The sequence below is a fragment of the Mirounga leonina genome, unplaced genomic scaffold (genome assembly GCF_011800145.1).
Source record: "Mirounga leonina isolate KUSES-001 unplaced genomic scaffold, KU_Mleo_1.0 Mir_150, whole genome shotgun sequence".
In the NCBI taxonomy this organism is placed as follows: domain Eukaryota; kingdom Metazoa; phylum Chordata; class Mammalia; order Carnivora; family Phocidae; genus Mirounga; species Mirounga leonina.
Window position 1 is genome coordinate 33,602,792 of NW_023270374.1, and position 20,340 is coordinate 33,623,131.

Here is a 20,340-nt window from a genome sequence, read left to right on the forward strand (position 1 = left end):
CAAGCTTATAACTGGTTTGCCCAACGTCACATAGCCTGCAGGCAGCCAACCCCATCTCAAGTCTCCCTGCCTCAAAAGTCCACGGTCCTAACCACACACCATGGTTCACACACCATGAGTGTGCGTGCAAGTTCAAAGAGAAGCCCAAGAACTGTCACGGAGGTCTCAAGCCACAGACCTGTGAAATGATCCAGTCCAGTATTCCCATTTTACCCAATGGGTAAATTGAGGCCCCGGCAGGAACATCACCTTCCCAAGGTCACCCAGTGAGAAAGTGGCCTGAGTAATACAATGAACGTGATTTCTGTAAGAGTGCTTTCCTGTTACGGGACTGCGAGGTGGGTAAGATTTGTCATGCTCACAGGGTCTCACGTTTTTGGACTGGTGCTGCTTTTCCCTTCCTTCCTCCACTAATTCCACCACCAAGAACTACTCACGTGCCTGAGTCAAGCCAATTTTGATGCCAGGCTGAGGGGATCTTAGGGACCTTTCCAACAGGCCCCAACAGGAATAGCTGAGATGGCGCCCCCCTGGTTCCTGTGGTTGGGAAGTGGAGGAGACCTTGCCGAGCAGTAGGAGCCCAGCCCCCGGGGCCAGAGCCCAAGAAGGCTGAGGCAGAATCAGGGGCCCCAGCACAGCCTCTGGGCCTGGCAGGAGACCGCCAAGCAAATCCACCCAGGGCGCCCAGCATGAGGGGCATCTGCAGGTGGACAGGCTAGGAGACAGCAGAACCGAGGGAAGGCAGCTGACCAGATATGACCACATGCAGATTCGGGGATCAGGTGATCCCCCCACAGGCTGGAGGGGACAACACCTGCCAGTGAGACTGACCTGGGAAGCCAGAGGAAGACATGAGTAGTGCCATGAAGAGGGGCTACACAGCCACTAATCCTTTCCAGTTTGTGTGCTACTCCTCCAACCGTCAGTCCATTACAAACCCCGGGAGCAGACACCAAATCGAACAACTCACTCTTTCCACAGGCGTTGGCAGGGGAATCAGAGACCGAGATTCGAGTCGTGCCGCCATGCAACCTCGCCACGGAGGGGGCCTGTCTTCGAGCGTGCTCCAGCCCTACAGGACTCAGATGCTGACGGCGTGTCCCCCCCACCCCACCCAGAGCCGTGGGGAGGATGAAACGCAGCAAGGTGTGCAGAAATGCTCGGCACGATGTTCGTAACAGTTGCTCCAAGGGGTAGGGAGCCTCCCATCGCTTCGGAGCCAGTGTAGCCGACTCAAAAAAATGTTACAGAAAAACTCACAAAGAACTCACTTAACTTGTTAAATCAAGGAAATGAACAACTGTGGTGTAGAGGCCTTCGGCTTTTAACTACCCAAAATCAAATTGTTATTCCATTCTCCTATCTCAGCACCCGGTGCTAAGGTTATTTGGCGTGTCTGGTGTGTGACTACTTAAGAAGGGGTAACAGCCTCTAATTAAGCCTGAAAATGTCAACCTGAGACAGGCAGGCAGTGAACAACGTCTCTTCATGGAAACATTTCTGGGGCAGGCTTAGGCCAAAGAGCTGTCAATCAATAAACTGTTCTGTCTCAGAGCTTTTACACTCAAAGAATTTTGAGAGCCAGGAGGGAGGATCCTTGAGCATAATTTCTTTTTACAGACAAGGCTACCCACGTCCCCAGGGGCCAGGGGACTTGGCCCCCATCTCCTGAGTTAATAGTGTTCCTTCCATCATACCTCTGGTCCCTAAAATTCCCTCCTCCTTTCCTCAGTGCTATGCACTCCTGACTCCACCAACGCATGGAAAGGTCAGCCACAGTTTATGAAGAACCTACTGTGTGCCATGCACTGGGACAAACGAGAGAGAGGGAAAAAAAAAAAAAAAACAGGACCTTGCCCTCTTGAGCTCACAATCTCATGAGAGAAGAGCAAGAAAACAGATAATAATGACAAATAGCAAGTACAGATGACATAGACAGACTAAAAGGCGGCAGCAGGCAAGGGAGGCGGATTTAGATTCTGTGGCTAAGAAAGGTCTTCTGAGCCAAAGCCCAGGAGCTCAAGAGCACCACGCTGTGCGGAGTTGAGGGATGGCTGTTCCAAAGAGAAGAGCAAGTGCAAAGCCCAGAAATGGGAAGAACCGGGCAAAGAGGCTGGTAGGGGCCAAGTCATGCAGAGCCTCGTGGGCCATGCTAATGAGTATGGATTTTATTCCAGGTGCAAATGGAAACCAGGTGCAATGCAGAGCCAACAAGGTGACGTGTTCTGTTTCATGATTTAAGACAATTATGCAGTTGGCAACAAGGAAGGCTGGAGGAGCCGAGAATGCAGGGAGAAGCACCCGGGGGCCCAAATGAGTTGGCCTGCCTCAACTTATCCTACCAGAACACCTAAAAAAGCCATTGAAGTAGTCCTCCCCATGGAGATGGCTCAAGGCACCGGGCTGAGGTCGGGGCACAGCACCTTCACAAGCCATTCTCCAATGGTTTCCCCTCATCCCGCCAAGAACCTCCTCAGGTCCAAAGAACCATTCCTCACAACCCCAGCATGCCCGATGGGTCTAATCCCAACCCTAGACACATCTCAGGTTTCAATAAACACTTGTTAAACCAAAATGAACTCAGTAGACAATCCCCGAGGATATACAAGTTCTGCTATTGACGGAGGCTCATAGTGAGACAAGGATAATGGGCTCAAATCTCGTTAGCAAACTCAGAGAACGGAGGAGAAATTTCTGAGCTCAGAACAATAATTTCCCTTCTGCTTTCAATATTTTTGCATAGTAAGGAATCATTTATAGGGTGGCCAGGAATAATTCTTGGGCAATTATTCAGCATGTCTTGGACCTGTTTCGCTTCTTTCCATGGAAGTTAAAGATCAGTCGCTTAATAGTTTCTTTTCAATACAGCCCTCCACCCCCACTCCCCCCATCTCTCCACCTCATAATCTAGCTGTTTTCCTTGATTCTCCCTCCGCCCTGCTCCTCCACTCAGGATGCTTTTAGTGTTTCATCTTTCTTGGGATCCCATGACTACTGTGCTTCAGCTCAGCAATTCCAACTTTTTTATTTGACATCCCAGTGTGTCTTCAGGCATCTCCAGGGGAACTGTGAAATTCATTTTCATTCACTTTAATTTAAAAAAATATAGGCCATTTAGTTCTTTTAGGAGGGGGGAAACGGGGTGTCACTCAATCAGCAGGGAGGTGAACGAATCCTGACTATTAGCTTACTGGGCAAAATGGCTCTTTTCCAAACATTCTTGGGTCGCTTAAGCAAGTACAGTGTTTTTGCTAACGTCTGAGAAACTATTCGCTCTTGGGGGAAAGAAAAATAAAGTTCAGAGAGAAAAGAGACAAGAGAAAATTAATGTTCTTTTATTAACTCTGTTTCAGAGAGTCAGATTTCAACAAAATGATGCATTTCATTCAAGCACTTAGTCCTTCTATTTAACAAGAGCTTACCAAGAATCCAGCATTTTCCAAAACCAAGTAACAATAATAGCATAGAACATTTATTCAGCTCCTGTGCTCTGTGCCAGGTATAGTCCTCCAAGAACTACCTCAACTAATCCCCAGAGTAATTCTGTCCAATAGTGGCTATTTTGTCCCCGTGCAGAACTGCTGGGGATACCCACACTACCCCAAATCCCCCAGACACAGTGGAACTGGAACCCGCAGATGCCCCATCACTGCCATGACATGCTGCTCCCTTGGCCCAGGGTTACCGAGATGGACAAGGGATGGTCCCTTCTGCAAGGACTCACCATGTGTGGTAGGCAAAACAGATGAGTAATCCAATGTGGAGACTGTGTGTGAAAACAGACAGGAGAATCTAGGGATACAAAGGAGGGTCCTGGGTTCTGCCTGGCAGCAGAGGATGCAGGAAGCACTCCCAGAAAGAAGTCAAGAGCTCATTGGAGGTAGCTGGGCAGATGGGGTGAGGTCAGAAGAGAAGGGGGTTACAGACAGAGGGAAGAGAGCAGGGAGGGGTGGCCTGAGAAAATGGGCAGGCTCAGGGAACGAGAGCATGCAGAAGAGGCAAAGCCAACAGCAGGGGGGCAGACGTCCAGGAACCCTGGGCTGGAGGCTGGCAGGGACCGACTGGTCATGAGGCCCTCCTCAGGCAGGCTAAGGATGAGTCACGGGGAGCCAGGGAAGAGTGTGAGCACCAGGGTGGCATAGCCAGTCAGAGAGAGACAGCCCCGTGATGGCAGCATGCCCACAGCATGGGGCTGGAAGGTAGAGAGAAGCCCACCCGGAAGGCAGTTTGTTGGCTGTCTGGCAGGCCTGAGAGGGTGAGGGCTCCAACCCCAGGCAGTGGCCATGGGGAGGAAAAACACACTGAAGAGATGCTCAAGTAGTAGAATGACAGGTGTTGGTGATGCCCACAGAGGCGTCTAGGAGTATTAGACATTATTTTCCCAAATTCTCCTAGGAAAAAAATGTTTCTACTTTCATTTTTCTGGTGATGTTAAATTCCTAATACATTCTGCCATCTGCTCTACAACAGAGAGGCAAATATGATCAACAAAGTGACAAAGTTGGTGACATGTGAAAACCCCATGGCATCCTTGATCCCACGGAGGGAGAAAGGGTGTTGACCAACAGCAGTCTTTTAGCAGGTGGCCTTCACTAAGGCACCTGCTCATGCCTGCCCAGCAGCCACCCTCCCGTCACAGGTTAACACATCCGCCCCACAACACCTGCACCTGAACCCAAACACCAGCGGGAATGTCTGAGGCAGCCATCCACAGGGACGCGGGGGAGCTCGGCAGGAGAACAAAACGAGGCTTGAATATTCAGTGGCCAGTTCTGCCTCAGAGGCAGTCACCCTGGGCTTAGTCCCCCATCTCCCCCTCAAGCCCTGGAACATGGGAAAAGACAACCAGACCTCTCTCAGCACCCACCCTCCTAGATCCAGAACCCCACGGTTACGGAGCAGGTGGTGGGGTCAACATCCGAACTTCTGAGTCTCAGCTTCCTGCCAGTCGTGCATTGAGGAAAGATTCACAGTCTTTGGCAAAGGAAGAGTCCATTTATACATCTAATTTATGATTCATGAATCCATAAAAGGCCTGATAAAAATTAGAGAAGTACCTACATACCCACATACATACTTCAAAACGAATATACAAACCCATCACTCTACTTGAAGGTCTTAAAAAAAAATTCCCAAGAGGCATTAGGTAGGTAATAGGAATATAAATAGTAGTATGAAGTTTGTAGCCTGATTATGATCTTGAACCCGAACATCTCAGCCACAAGTAAACCTAAGGCTTTAGAGAATGTGCTCCTCATGTGGAAGCGAATTCCTGCCAGAGCCAGCAGGACCACAGATCATCAAGGCCAGAATGGCTCTGTGTTTAAACCCTCAATTGCACCACTGGCATGAGGCTTTCAATTCCCACATCCTATGTATTCCTGCCCAGGTGTTTCCTGGGAAAATCTGACAAGGAAGCTTTGCTCTCCTGGGTGCAAGGGGCACCTTCTTTCAGGTCTAGATATGCTTCAGATGGCAGCAGGCTCTGGCTGCTGTTAAGTCCCACTCCTAACAGCTCAAGGAGGCAGGAGCTGTAAGACTTAGAGGTAAGGACCCACTTTGCCACCATGTGATTCTATGAACCTGTACCCATCATGGAATCTCCCTGGGCCAATGGCTATGGGTTAGAGTAATCCCTAATATTTACTGAGTTTCTGCTACACCACCAGCTTTACGATGAGCATTTATTGCACGGGTTATTTCAGCCAATCCTCCCAATCATTTATGATTCCCACATTACAGGTGAGGAGGGGGAGTTTCTAAGTGGGAGAGGTGGCCAGACTGATTAAAACCATTCAGTCACAGCCCCATTATCAACCAGAATGAAGCAACCCCTGGCATCACCCACCATCACCATGACTGACACCCAGGGATCCAGCACCACCCAGCTGTGTGCAGCCCCCTGGATCTTGCACTCTTTCACACTTCTGCTCCTGCCTAGAATGCCTGCCTTGCTCTTCTTGCCTAGAAGTATCACTCCAACGTCCAGACCATCCAAGCCTTTCCACTCCTCCTCTAACACTGAACTGTCCAACACCTTCATGACCTTCATGTCTCCATGGCTAAGAAGACTATCCACCACCCATTGCTGGGCAAACCTCTGAAAGACAGAAGTTGTATCTGCTCACAGCTCCATTCCCAGGAAGCAGCACCCAGCCTGCAGTGACAATGTGTTGCGAGAACAAGAAAAGGACAGAGGGAATGGGAGAACATGAACGCACATCCTCCAAAAATCTAGGTACCTATTTTATGAGTCAACAAATTACTACTGTCTCTGATCCTGGAAGCTTCTGCCACCTCTAGGTTTTTCCCCCCATGCCCCCAGTCTGAGTAGGAATAACAGACCAGAGTGGAAAACAGCAGCTATAGGGAAACCCTCCACAAGCCCCAGCTCAATTCTCAACCAGGTTTATAATGGGAAGCTCTGCCTTCCTGGAATCGTGGAGAAGGATTCATAGAAGAGGCAAACCTGGAGATGTTGCAAAGGTTTTAGGACCTTGATTTTAAAACTTTGGTCCCAGATGTATATCTCCCAAATCTCTGAGCTTTCGGTGTTTTGCCGTCATTTATATTGGTGAGCCCCACAGATGCGTCTTGTTCTCATCTGTTCGGAGAAGCCCATGTGGACTCCAATCTCTGACAGCCTCTCTCTTCAAATAAACACCCTAAAGATAGAAATCATAAATATCCCATCTGCCTCTCGGGGGCAACAGGATGGTTTACAAGTAATTCTAAAGACCCAGCTAGCTTGAGCTCTCTATGATACTCTGTAAGGAACAAAATAACATGAAATAATAGCAATATGCATGAGCCCAATCAAAGACTTGCCTTTCAAAGATAAAAATGCAAAGGTGTAGTTCATGATGATTGAAAGCAAAAAAATAAGTAGTGACATTCAAGATTGGTTTTGATCACTCCTAACTGATTTCTAAAATCTCCCCATCACCCAACCATTATAATTTCCTGCTAATTACTACATGCAATTTTATTAATATATTTTTCAGCCTCATTAAATATTACCTTGGGCCTAACATTAAAAATGATGAGGCTCAGTAATCTTAATGAGCATCCAAGTTTCATCGACCCCGGAAAACCCAGACAACAGAGAACTAAACGTGTTGCCAGGCAGCTCTGTTCCCTGGGCATGTAGAAAAGCAACTTCAGAGACATGAAAGATACAAAATGTAAAGCCCAGAAGGAAACCAGACTTGGAAACACACAGGTTTGGCCAGGCCTCCTTCAGTTCCTGTCCAGTAATTGAGAGGGGCATGACCAAGGAGGCATTTTTGGCTTTCTCTCTTCCTCCTCGGTCACCCAGATACAAACAATATCAATCAGCACGTTTTCACTAACATTAGTGCCTTCTGTGACCCCCAAGGACAGTGTTACAGGTGATTGTGGGCAGTGTGGAGACAGGCCAACTGGAAATGCAAAGTGTTCACTGCTCCAACTGACAGAAATTGTGGCTTTCTCTGAAATGGTGGCAGAAGAACAGAGGACGGGCAGTCAAGGACCATAGAAGATAAATTCTATTTTTTTTTCCTTCCTGGCATGACCAGAATTGTATTTCTCAAGCAACAAGCTGGATAAGAACAGTGAAACTAGCTTCCCAGTCCTCCAAGTAAATTATTTATCAGAAGCTGAATTTACTGCTCTCATGACTAAACTGTCAAAAAATTCCTATTTCCAACAGTTGTGCTGTATGGTCCCAGGATTTCTTGTTTCCCTTAGCTGCTAGGTTAAAGATGAGTGGTTGGCAGTCAATGTTTGGTTGGCTTAACAGACTAGCCCAAATTTACTGAACCTACCTTCAGCCAAAACCTCAGAGAGATTTTTTCAATGTGTCCGAGAACAATACATTGAGCACAACATAAAACCATTAAATGTTAAGACAGGAACCTTTGATGTTACCTAATTTAACTCACTCTTTGTACACAAGAAAATAGAGATGCAGAAAGGGGAAATGACCTGCCTTGATCACACAATAAGTGTCAAATCTAGACATTGAACTCCTGGATCCCCACCCATTATGCTGCCATTGATACGATTAACCTGAGGTGGAGTCAGAGATAGCTGTCCAACAAAGAAGTATGGTTTCCCCAAAGAGGCAAAGAATCTGTACTCAGAAAACTATAAAATACTCATGAAAGAAACTGAGGAAGACACAAAGAAATGGAAAAACATTCCATGCTCATGGATTGGAAGAACAAATATTGTGAAAATGTCTATGCTACCTAGAGCAATCTATATATTTAACACAATCCCTATCAAAATACCATCAGCTTTTTTCAAGGAAATGGAGCAAATAATCCTAAAACTTGTATGGAACCAGGAAAGACCCTGAATAGCCAGAGGAATGTTGAAAAAGCAAAGCTGGTGGCATCACAATCCCCGACTTCAAGCTCTATTACAAAGCTGTCATCATCAAGACAGTATGGTACTGGCACAAAAACAGACACATAGATCAATGGAACAGAATAGAGAGCCCAGAAATGGACCTTCAACTCTATGGTCAACTAATCTTCGACAAAGCAGGAAAAATGTCCAATGGAAAAAAGAGTCTCTTCAACAAATGGTGTTGGGTAAATTAGACAGCCACATGCAGAAGAATGAAACTGGACCATTTCCTTACACCACACACAAAAATAGACTCCAAATGGATGAAAGACCTAAATGTGAGACAGGAATCCATCAAAATCCTAAAGGAGAACACAGGCAGCAATCTCTTCGACCTAAGCTGCAGCAACTTCTTCCTAGACACATTGCCAAAGGCAAGGGAAGCAAGGGCAAAAATGAACTATTGGGACTTCATCAAGATAAAAAACTTTTGCAAAGCAAAGGAAACAGTCAACAAAACCAAAAGACAACTGACAGAATGGGAGAAGATATTTGCAAATGACATATCAGATAAAGGGCTGGTATCCAAAATCTATAAAGAACTTATCAAACTCAACACCCAAAGAACAAAGAATCCAATCAAGAAATGGGCAGAAGACATGAACAGACATTTCATGTCAAAGAAGACATCCAAATGGCCAACAGACACATGAAAAAGTGCTCAACATGCCTCGGCATCAGGGAAATACAAATCAAAACCTTGAGACACCACCTCACACCAGTCAGAATGGCTAAAATGAACAAGTCGGGAAATGACAGATGTTGGCGAGGATGCAGAGAAAGGGGAACCCTCCTACACTGTTGGTGGGAATGCAAGCTGGTGCAGCCACTCTGGAAAACAGTATGGAGGTTCCTCAAAAAGTTGAAAATAGAGCTACCCTATGACCCAGCAATTGCACTACTGGGTATTTACCCCAAAGATACAAATGTAGTGATCTGAAGGGGTACATGCACCCCGATGTTTATAGCAGCAATGTCCACAATAGCCAAACTATGGAAAGAGCCAAGATGTCCACCAACAGATGAATGGATAAAGAAGATGTGGTATATATACACAATGGAATATTATGCAGCCATCAAAAAATGAAATCTTGCCATTTGCAATGACATGGATGGAACTAGAGGGTATTACGCTAAGCAAAATAAGTCAATCAGAGAAAGACCAGTATCATATGATCTCACTGATATGAGGAATTTGAGAAACAAGACAGAGGATCATAGGTGAAGGGAGGAAAAAATGAAATAAGATGAAACCAGAGAGGAGACAAACCATAAGAGACTCGTAATCTCAGGAAACAAACTGAAGGTTGCTGGAGTGGTGGGGGATGGGAGGGATGGGGTGGCTGGGTGATGGACACTGGGGAGGGTATATGCTATGATGAGTGCTGTGAATTGTGTAAGACTGATGAATCACAGACCTGTACCTCTGAAACAAATAATACATTATATGTTTAAAAAAAAAAAAAAAAGATAGTAGGAAGGGAAAAATGAAGGGGGGAAATCAGAGGGGGAGATGAACCATGATAGACTATGGACTCTGAGAAACAAACAGGGTTTTAGAGGAGAGGGGGGTGGGGGGATGTGTTAGCCTGGTGATGGATATTAAGGAGGGCATGTATTGCATGGAGCACTGGGTGTTATAAGCAAACAATGAATCATGGAACACTACATCAAAAACTAATGGTGTACTATATGGTGACTAACAAAATAAAATTATAAAAAAAAGTAAGTGGTTGAGCCAGTAGACTCATGTAATTGCACTCCTCGAACAATGTTTTTTTTTTTTTTTTCCCCTCCAGCTTTACTGAGGCATAAATGACAAATAAAACTGTAAGGTATTAAAAAAAAAAAAAAGTAGTAGTATGGTTCCCTCTTCAGTGGTATAGTGCTGCCTCTGGGATGGGGCAACCACTAGGAATTACATCATTCCATTCTTCCAACCACTCACACTCCACCACCCTGAAGCTGAGTCCAGCTCCAAGAATGTATTCTAACCAACAAAACAGGAATGGAAGTGATGTACAATGCCCCTTCCGGACATACTCACACAAGGCTGCAATCTGGTGCTCCATATACTTCGCAAGGTTATTGTGAAGATTAAATGAGTACTCACTCCAAATGTGGTCAGCACAGTGCCCGCCATGCATTTAACACTTAACAAGGGTTTCCACGTTCTCCTCCAGAAGCCAGACACAAAACAGTACACAATATCCATTCATATGATGCTCCAGAATAGACAAAACGTAGCTGAGAGAAATCAGATTAATGGTTGCCTAAGAGGAGGAGGACTAGGTGGAAAAGAGTACAAGGGAACTTTCTGGGGCAATGGAAATATTCTGTATCTTAGTCAAGCTGTGGGTTTTACAGGAGTGTACATGTTTCTGTAAACTCATAGTATGTAAATCATATGTCAGAAAAAGTTTTAATTATGAAGATCTAAATATCTAGATCCTAGAAAGCTACGTAGCTTAGTAGTTATATGGCTAGGAAAGAGTGGGGAGGACCGGCAACATCTATTGAGGATGTGTTTGGATGCTGTATTCAACTAATGGGCCCCAAGCAGCTCTGCTCCTAGAAAGTGGTGTCCACCATCTTGAGGCTTCAGTTTGGAATACCGTAACTGCTCCTATCTACTGAGCACTTACAGCATGCCCTGCACTGTTACAGAGGCTACGTATTTTCATTCCTTTAGTCCTCACAGTAAGTGCATAAGTCCGTCATTGGCACCATTTCATGGATGAGCTTGCAGAATTCAAGGTACCCTTCTCCCCAGTCTTTTCAGACCCATGAAATCCCGTCTGCAAATCTGATCTCGGTATCTGTGTCCCACACTTCACCATAAAGGAACTGGCAGGGTGGCAGGACTTGGGAAGGACAACTTGGGAAGAACAACTCTTGCCCAATAATATACAGAACAAGAGCTCAATTAAAAGCTCGACACTACAGCCCCAGATGAGCAACTGACAGAACAACAGGGGTAAAGCTTAAAAAACATTATGTTGAACAAACAGATATAAACACAAAAGAGCAAATACTACAAGATTCGGTTTCTATGAAGCTCTTGAAGAGACAAATCTAATCTACAGTGACCCAAATCAGGTCACTGCTTGCCTGGGGCTGGGCATGAGAGGCAGGACTGCAAAGGGGCAGGAGGGAAATTTCTAGTTGATGACAATGTTCTACACCTTAACCCAGGTGGTGGTTACATTTGTCACAATTCAAACTGTACACATAGGAAGTGTGCATTTTATTGGATGTGACAAAAGCTGATATTTTTATGCAAAACCAAAGAAAAGCCTTCAGATGCAACAGCCCTTGCTCTGAATCTCGCTTTGTCTCTTCCTGGGGCAAAGCCACTTAACACAACTGAGCCTTCATTTCAGGCTGTTGTCAGGGCTGGAGCTAATACATGCCAAACACCTGGGAAAAGAGTAGGCCTTCAATAAACAGCAGCTTCTATTATTACCGTTAATTAATAATAATGAGAAATAATAATCTGAATAACAGCTTCAATTCTCTACCTCACTTTGCTGGGAAGATCTCAAACTGCTAAATGTTCCTTGCTATTAGCCTCACTGGAAACCAACACACACTCTTGTATGGCATGCAATCATTTTAATGTTATGCTAGAAGAGATAATCAAGGATGAATACCAAATGTATGTAGATTAAAGAATTCATGTTTATATATGAATATGGGCCATGGAATCTTGGACTAATTCAAACCTGAGCAAGGCTGACAGTTACCATTTTCTTTCCCAAAAAAATCAGATTTTCAGTCTAAGTAACTCCATGGGGAGCTTACTACTATACTGTTATCCAGGGTATAATTTCTCTAATAAGGTCATTAAGGGGGGGGGGGAGAATTCTGGACTCTATCATCACTTTGTATTAGTTTTCTCCTAAGAGTGTCTTTCTCTAGAGGTAAGACATAGGTCATCATGGCAAATTTCACATCTATAGCCATCTGGTTTTGATCGTTTTTAAAACTATAATCTGTGAGCTCATCTCTTTGTTTTTTGGTCACCTCCTTCCACATTCAGAAAACTGCAGCAAACTGTTCAGTTCTATTTAGGCTTACAAATAATCTCTCTGGAACTGGAGCAAAGGTGACCGAGAAAGTGTCCAGGTTCTTGGTAGAATCGAGATTCTCGGTGGGAGGTTGCCAAAGACTGAGCAATAACAGGGATCCCAGGCTCAAAGCTGCAGAAGTGTCAGCCAGCCCCTCTTTCAGCAAATGTCTCCAACCACCTTCATTGGGGAGCATCCCTGTCCCATTTGTAGCCAGCTTTCGAAAGAGCCAACTTCTACTGCTCAATGCTATGCTGGTTTCCTCCCAGGGGGCTCTTAGTCTTAGGACAGATCAACCCACAGTGTCAGGAGCAGTCTCCCTTTTGGCAGAAATGCCTCAGAGCTATTAGTCCATAATGACAGCTGGGGAATCCAGGGCCTTCTAAAGACCCATGGAAGGCTCCAGAGAAATAATACAGAGGCAGGGCCACCGAAACAGGACTCTTCAACCCAAGAGGAAGCTTTGTAAGTTCCCAGGTATTATATTCCATCCCCAGCCCGACTCAGGTCCTAACAGTCCCAAGGTCTCTGGGAATAAAGACTCACTAGTGCACAGCCCCACCTGGACTCTTTAGGAAATAATATTTGCTAACAGCAGTATATAGTTTTGTTTCATGATTTGCCTTTCCTTGTATTTTACTCATGAATAACAGCTTTTTAAGAGACCCAAACAACTTTTTTTTTAAATGACTTCCCTTCTAGGGCAGAGAGGGCTGTCTGGTTGATCCCCTATCATTTCCTCCTTTTCCTGAGCACACAAGGAGCCCACCCTTCCCAGGATCCCTTACAGTTGGGCAGTTAGGCACAGCTGTGTACCTGAATGACTGTGTGGAACATAGCTCCTCTGTCACCTACACTCGGCATGGTGAAGGGAACAAATATTACTGTATTCAGACTCCAAGATGTTGAGATGGTTTGTTACAAGAGTTCACCTGTCCTAACAGACCTTCCTCCCATGTAGTTATCCCCTCAAAACCCCCATTAAAATGATTCCAGATAGAAAAACAACAAAGGGATGCCAACATCTAGCTTATGCAGGATAAATATTTCTTGATCAAAATCCACCGTAAGTCAGCCTGAGAGCTCCTGCTTTAAGCTGTGAACTGTTGACAGGTGTCCTCATCCCTTCCTTCCCACAACCATCAAGTTCAAGTAAGTCTTCCAGAAGTTAAGAGCTGACAGGAACTGGCTGTGTCAAACAGGAAGCCCACATGTGTCTGTCTGCTGCTGGTAACACTTCAATTACCCACCACCTGCTTATCATGAGGTTCTCAGTACAGCTTTTTCCACTGTCTCCCGAAGAAAAGGTTAATGGGAAGTGTCAAGATCCAATAGGCAGGAAAATCCCAGCACTCGGTTGAGAAAATAGAAGAGGTTATTTCTAGACTCAGTCATGGTTTTGAAAGCTAGTATGTTCCGTCCTGGCCCCTCCAGTCTTCAGATTTGCCCTTTCCTCTCACACGACATGGCTTGTACGCACTGTTGAAGAAGATCATTACACCCATGGCCAAAACTTCCTCTCCTCCACACCATGCTTCCGAAGAGCTATGCTCTAGACTAGAAGCACCTCCAAAGGGAGAAACCATCTTCTTCCCTTCTGCGTCACACAGAGTAGGTGCACTAGGCAGCATAGGGCAACTGCTATACCAAATCATCTCAACACTCTGATGGCTTGAAAGCACGAACATTGTCTATGCATTCATGCAACAGTCCAACACAGATTTATGGATCCAGGCTCCTTTAGTTCCACCAAATCCTATGGCCCCAGAGTCCTCTACAGTCAAGGGAAGAGAATAAAAACACATGTGATAGGGACTTACAGGCCAAGCCTAAAAGTGGTATATATACACACATCACCACAGTCGCCTACATTCCAGTGACCAGAACTCAATATATGCCTACATCTGACAAGAGGGTCTAGGAATGTATTCTCACTATGGCTCAGAAGGAAAGGAGAAATGGATTTTGGTGATCACACAGTTGTATATGTCCCCTAATAGGGAAAGAGAATGTCTCCCAGAAGCATGTGCTCAGCTTTCAAGGACTGGATTCAAAGACCTGTTGGTCGGCAAATGAAACCTCCTAGAACTATGCAGAAATGTTAAACTTTGCACAATAACCAGGATAATGAAAACCAGCCTGAGGCCAAGGTGCGACCTCACACAAGTTGGGAGCAAAGCATCTGAGATGGGAGATTTGTGTGTGCATGGGATGGGCCAGGAAGGTCCTAAGAGAGGAGAAAGCTTGTGTTGCCTCCTAGATTCATGCCAGCTGGGACAAGCAGACTCATACTTCCACAGGTAGCCAAAGGGCTCAGAGCAGGAGACCTCTCATTTCCCAGATGGGGCAGCAGAGCTGTCCAGAGAGGTACAACAATTTACAAGTTGCACATGTAGCCCACAGCAAAGCCAGGAATGGAGCTCTACTACCTGATTCTATCGCTCCCGGTCCACGGCACTTGTGTATCCCTCTATCTGCCCAACTGTGGGCCTTAAAGAAAACAGCTATAAGCCAGAGTATTCTCTCAGACAAAAGATTTCTGGAAACCATGTTTCCCATTCTGGCATTTTGTTCTCAAGTCTCTCCTTCCAAAATTACAGAAATGTGCAAATGGCAGGTGCATGTGTGGGGCACAAGGACGAAGACACTCACATACCCACCACAGTCTGTGTCACCCAGATGGCTTCCTGCTCATCCAAGAAGGACTCAGCTCAGTTTTCATCCATAAATGTTTATTTGTCCCTGGAGGCCTTCCTGTCACCTACAGCAGCACTTCTCCGCAAGCTCTGTGAATTACAACTCTTTTAAAGGGTATGTTCCAGACAATGAACTTCTTTCCTTCCATCTTTTAAAATGAGATTAACCCAAGAACACTGCAGAGGTTCCGCAACAGGCTTCCAATGATAAGCGTTCCCCTAACAGTGTTGTGGGAATATCTCCACACTGCTTCCTAAATCTGAGAAAGTTTGGGAGCCCAAGCTTTGCCTGAAGAAGGATGGCAGATGGGCACAATTCCTAAGAATCTATCAACCTAGAATTCAAGCCCACAGGGGCTGTGAGATCAGAGTTTGCCCCCCAGAGTTATTTCTGGCTTCTCTCCTTCCTACTCCAACCAAACCACACTTCCCTCTTTCTTCTCCACCCACAAAGCCCTGATTTCCACCACCACCCCCCCGCCGCCTGTGGTTACCTCTACCTCATGTCAACTGTGAGACGAAGAGTGGGGACAAGTCAGGGAGAGTAGCACCAGCAGGAAGGACACTGAATTCTAGGGAGAGGGGCTTCATTTTGTTCTACAGCAGAGGTTAGAAAACTGTGACCTATGGGCCAAATCTGGCCCATCACATCTTTTTATAAAGTTTTATTGGAACACAACCAAGCCCATTTGTTTACACAGTTTCTGTGGCTACTCTTGTGCTACAATGGCAGGATTCAGAGTTGAGACAGAGACCCTATGGTCTGCAAAACCTAAAATATTTGCTATCTGGTCTTCTAAAGAAATATTTTTTAAGCCATAAAATTGAGCTGTACAGCAATAACAGGTCTCTACTCAAATACACGTACACACAAGTTCATAGTTCAACAGCCAAAAGGTGGAGCCAACCCAAATGTCCATCAATACACAAATTGTGCTATATACATACAAAGGAATATTATTCCACCATAAAAGGAAATCAAGTACTGATTGATACATGCTATGACATGGGTGAACTTCAAACACGTTACGCTAAGTAAAAGAAGCCAGACACAAAAGATCAGATATTGTATGGTTCCAATCATATGAAATATCCAGAAGAGGTAAATTCTTGGAGACAACACAGAATGGTGGTTGCCAGGGGCTGGGGGAAGAGAAGAATGGGGAGAAACTGCTTAATGGGAACAGGATTTCCTTTGATGAAAAGGTTTTGGAACTAGGCAGAGGTGGTGGTTGTAGAACACTGTGAATGTACTAAATACCACTTGATGGCTCACTCTAATATGTTGGGTTTTTTTTAGGTTGTGTGAATTTCACCTCAAAATTTTTTAACAACTCAAAAAGTACACTTTTTTTTAAGGAGTCAATCTCTGGGAATTTTGGAACAGGGGAGTGACACCATCTGAAATACACCTTCAGGCGAGAACCTAGCAATGCTTACAAAAAGGGAAGTCCTTGGATTACTCCTTGGTGTCTGGAAGAGGACACCACCATGAACAAAAATTAAAAATAAAGGAGAAAAAGCATATTAGGAAAGGGGGCATTTTTGCCACCTGCTGAGTTTGTCCACCTGTGGGACAACTGAGGGGAATAATAACAGGAAGTTTTTGATGCTGAACTGGGATTTAAGAGCAAGATCAATGCCACAGAAAGAGGTGCAGGATTCATCCTTAAAGCAGTGGTACTGTCATGAGAGACGAGAGGAGAAAGAGCTGGCACAAACAATGGGGAATCCCTAGTTTTACAGGGCAAGGAGATTAAGCACAGCCAGAAAGAGTATCAAAGAAGGGATGGGCAGAGGATCAAGAGGAGGACAGGAGAGAAGGAACTAGGAAGGGACTAGTGCAAAGTCACTGGAGTTGTAGGGAGCAGAAGAGTTCAAAACCTACCTCCTGGTTCTTGACATTTCCTCTGAGATTCTGAGGTTGCTAGGTAAGTGGGGCCATGCATAGGATAAATGGGGACTAAGTAGCTTAGCGCCCAAAGGAAGTAAGACTCCAAAGCTAGAAGCTCTGCCCTCCCTGGCCCTCTATCATTCCTACGCTTGAAAGGATGGCGCAAGCAGCCTCCAACACATACTTGCTCGCAACCATGGTCCCAGGTCCAAAGCTGAGCTCATTCCCAAAGCAGAGTCATGTTCAACATGCCCAGGGCCCCTCTGTGAACACGTCAATGCAGTTGGTATATGAAACAGTCATGGCTCAAGGTAATTACTACCCGGGGTCTTCTGGCATCAGTGGCCACTGACTGGCCAGTGCTCTATTTCTATTTGCTACAATAAATCCTCTACAGTATTACATTAACTTCAAAATGATGACATTTCGTATATAATAGCAAACATTCCTTAGAATCAGAACGGATTTAACTTGCCATTATTACCGTAAGTGGGAATCCAAAAAGGCTATAATATATAATATAGCCACATTCTATTTATTCACCCTTGATCTCTCATTTATAATATTAACTGAAGAGGTAAGCACCATGGAGGAGCAAGAATTATTTCTGGTATGACAAAGAAGGGACTTTGTTGGGGGGTGGAGGGGGAGAGGAGAATGCTTAACAAAAAGCAGTAGGATGTCTTTTAGCAAAGGCAAGTTTGTAATGAGTATCAGGCTGACTTTTTAAAATAAGAGCTATTCAGGTGTGAAATGGGCTCCCCCAGAAATGAGGTGGGAGTCCATCGGCTTTTCTGGGGCCGTAATAATGGGTTAGTCATGTATGACAGCTTGCATAATGGTTACTCCAGTTTGGGAGACTTCGCACAGCCTCCCTGTGATTTATACAGTATCAGTTGGAAAAGCATCCTATTTTGCCATGGAAAATGTTCTGGAGAACCAAGCTCACCGTGGGCTCCTAAGGCGAACACATCGAGTGAACTTCAGATAGCTATTTGGAAGAAATCCAGCAACCCCTGCATATGCCTTCTTAGAAAAGGTTTCAGAAAAACCTGTAGCCCAAAAGTGACAAACAGGCAGCCTCTGAGCCAAATTTGGCCTACAGGTGTGTTGTAATGGCCCTACCTAGTTCCTTTGTGGTTTCTGTTCTAGTTTTTAGTATGTGAACCTGTTCCCAGCCCTTCGAACTTGAAAGATGTTGTGAATGCCGCCAGTGGACAGCCCCAGGAGGTGACCACTGCCCAAATGTGAATCACTCCCAGCTGCCCTCTCTAAAGAATTGCCCTCCACCAAACCAGGACCACAGAGCAGCGGCCAGTGACTAACGAACCCAAGGGGGTACAGGGGACAAAAGTCCTCCCTGTCTTGCCTCAAGGTGGGGCCAACATGGTGCAGTTCATGCTACGGAGTCCCCCTTGGGTTCGGGCTGAACCTGGACCCCAGCCAAGGCCACATCCTTGCTTAGCTCCTCCACCTGTCAGTCCTACTTTCTTCCCCTCCCCCCTCCCCAGAGCAGTGCCTCTCAAAGACAGGTCCCCAGACCACAGATGACAAGGGCTTCTCCCGGAAACCTGGTTCCATATGCCAATCTCGAGTCCCACTGGAGATTTTCTGAACCAGAAACTCTGGGAAGAGGGCCCAGGAAGTTGTGTTTCAACAAACCACCCGAGCAATTGTTATATGTAGTTCAGTTTGAGAACCACAACCCCAGTCCTCCTGCGGTGGAATGACATGCTTTCACACGGACTCCCAACTCCAGTTCTGCCTCCAGAGAACCCACCCGTAACAAGAAAGTTCACATAAAAAAATAAATACCTCTCTTTCTAGCTCCTCTTGGAAATTGCTTCTTTCCCACAAGGAAGCAATCAGCTTCACCCAGAAGGACTGCTGCCCCACTGAAACCGTTTCGGGGTTCCACTGGCTTATACCAGCCTGGCTCACGCATCCTGGCCCAGTCTCCATGGACTAGTCTGGACATTTGCTCTAGCTCTCCAGACTGTAAGCTCCTCGAGATCAGGGCTTGCCTTTCTCATCTCTCTAACCTCAGAGCCTGGCACATTGCTGGCATTGATCTATTTCAATAGAGTTAAGATGAACTGAACCAACTCTGTCGAAACTGGCCAACATTCCAGAGACTCAGAGGCAAAATTCACACAATTAAGAGCCCAAGAAACAATCCCTGCAACAAATTAATACAATGACCTCATAGACATTATAGTTATCCATTGGCTATAATTGTGCAAGGATGTAATACGCTGGAGAAATTAGTTGCTGATTCACCTGGTCGTCATCCTCAACCCCGAAGCCTACAGATTGATAACCCCTGTAATTTGATCCCAGTCCACCTAAGTGCAGGTGCATCCCTATTCATTTAACATCTAATTCCTCAAAGTAGGTTTGCAGGCCCCTGACACATGGTTCAAATATTCATGCGGTCTCCTTAGCCGAGAGAGACATTTTTTTTTATTATTACAGAATAGAGCTGCATGTGAAATAAAACAAACACAAAATGCAATCCAGCTGCAAACCTGAGCTCTGGAAATAAAGAAGTCATTTCCAACCCAGCACTAGCTGCCTGCTCTCAAATTACCCATGTAGAAAATTGTCCAAACTTTTCTACCCAGACTGCATTTGTTTCTGATTTTAAACTAAGTTCCGTTCCTAATTTTTCTTCCTTTCTCCAAAGCTTCTATCTTTAGGAAATATGGAGCCCAAGTTCTATAATTTGCACTTCATTTGAACACTAATGAAAAGAAATGCTCTTCCCCTCCAAACTATTTCCTCAGTCAATTACACAAATCCTCTAAGTGGAGTGTGTGAAGTGATTTGTGTCCAAGAACTTAATTAGTACTTAATTCTGGAATTTGTATCTTCTTAAGCCCACATCCTTTTAAGTTTCCACCAAGCTCAAAAAATGGTCCAGGTGTGGTCCCCTACTATAAGATCACGGCAGAAGCGGATTTGAAGAAGTCAAGAGGAATAAAAGACCATCTGTGTGTTCAAAAATGCAACAGCCCATTGCCTTACATTCCAGGCAGCCTTTCAGCCACCAACGAAGGTCCTTTCAAGTCCATAGAGAGGACATGAGCAAATAGCACTTGCTTACTTCACAAATAATAGTTGTCTTATTGCAAAGAGAAGCCATGCCCATTGTAGAAAAACTGGGGGGAAATACAGAATATAAAGGAAAAAAATAAAATCAGCTGCCTAGTGATAGCAAACACTTTCATTTTTAACAAAGACTTCCATTTTTTTGTTGTTGAATATACAATAGATACATTAT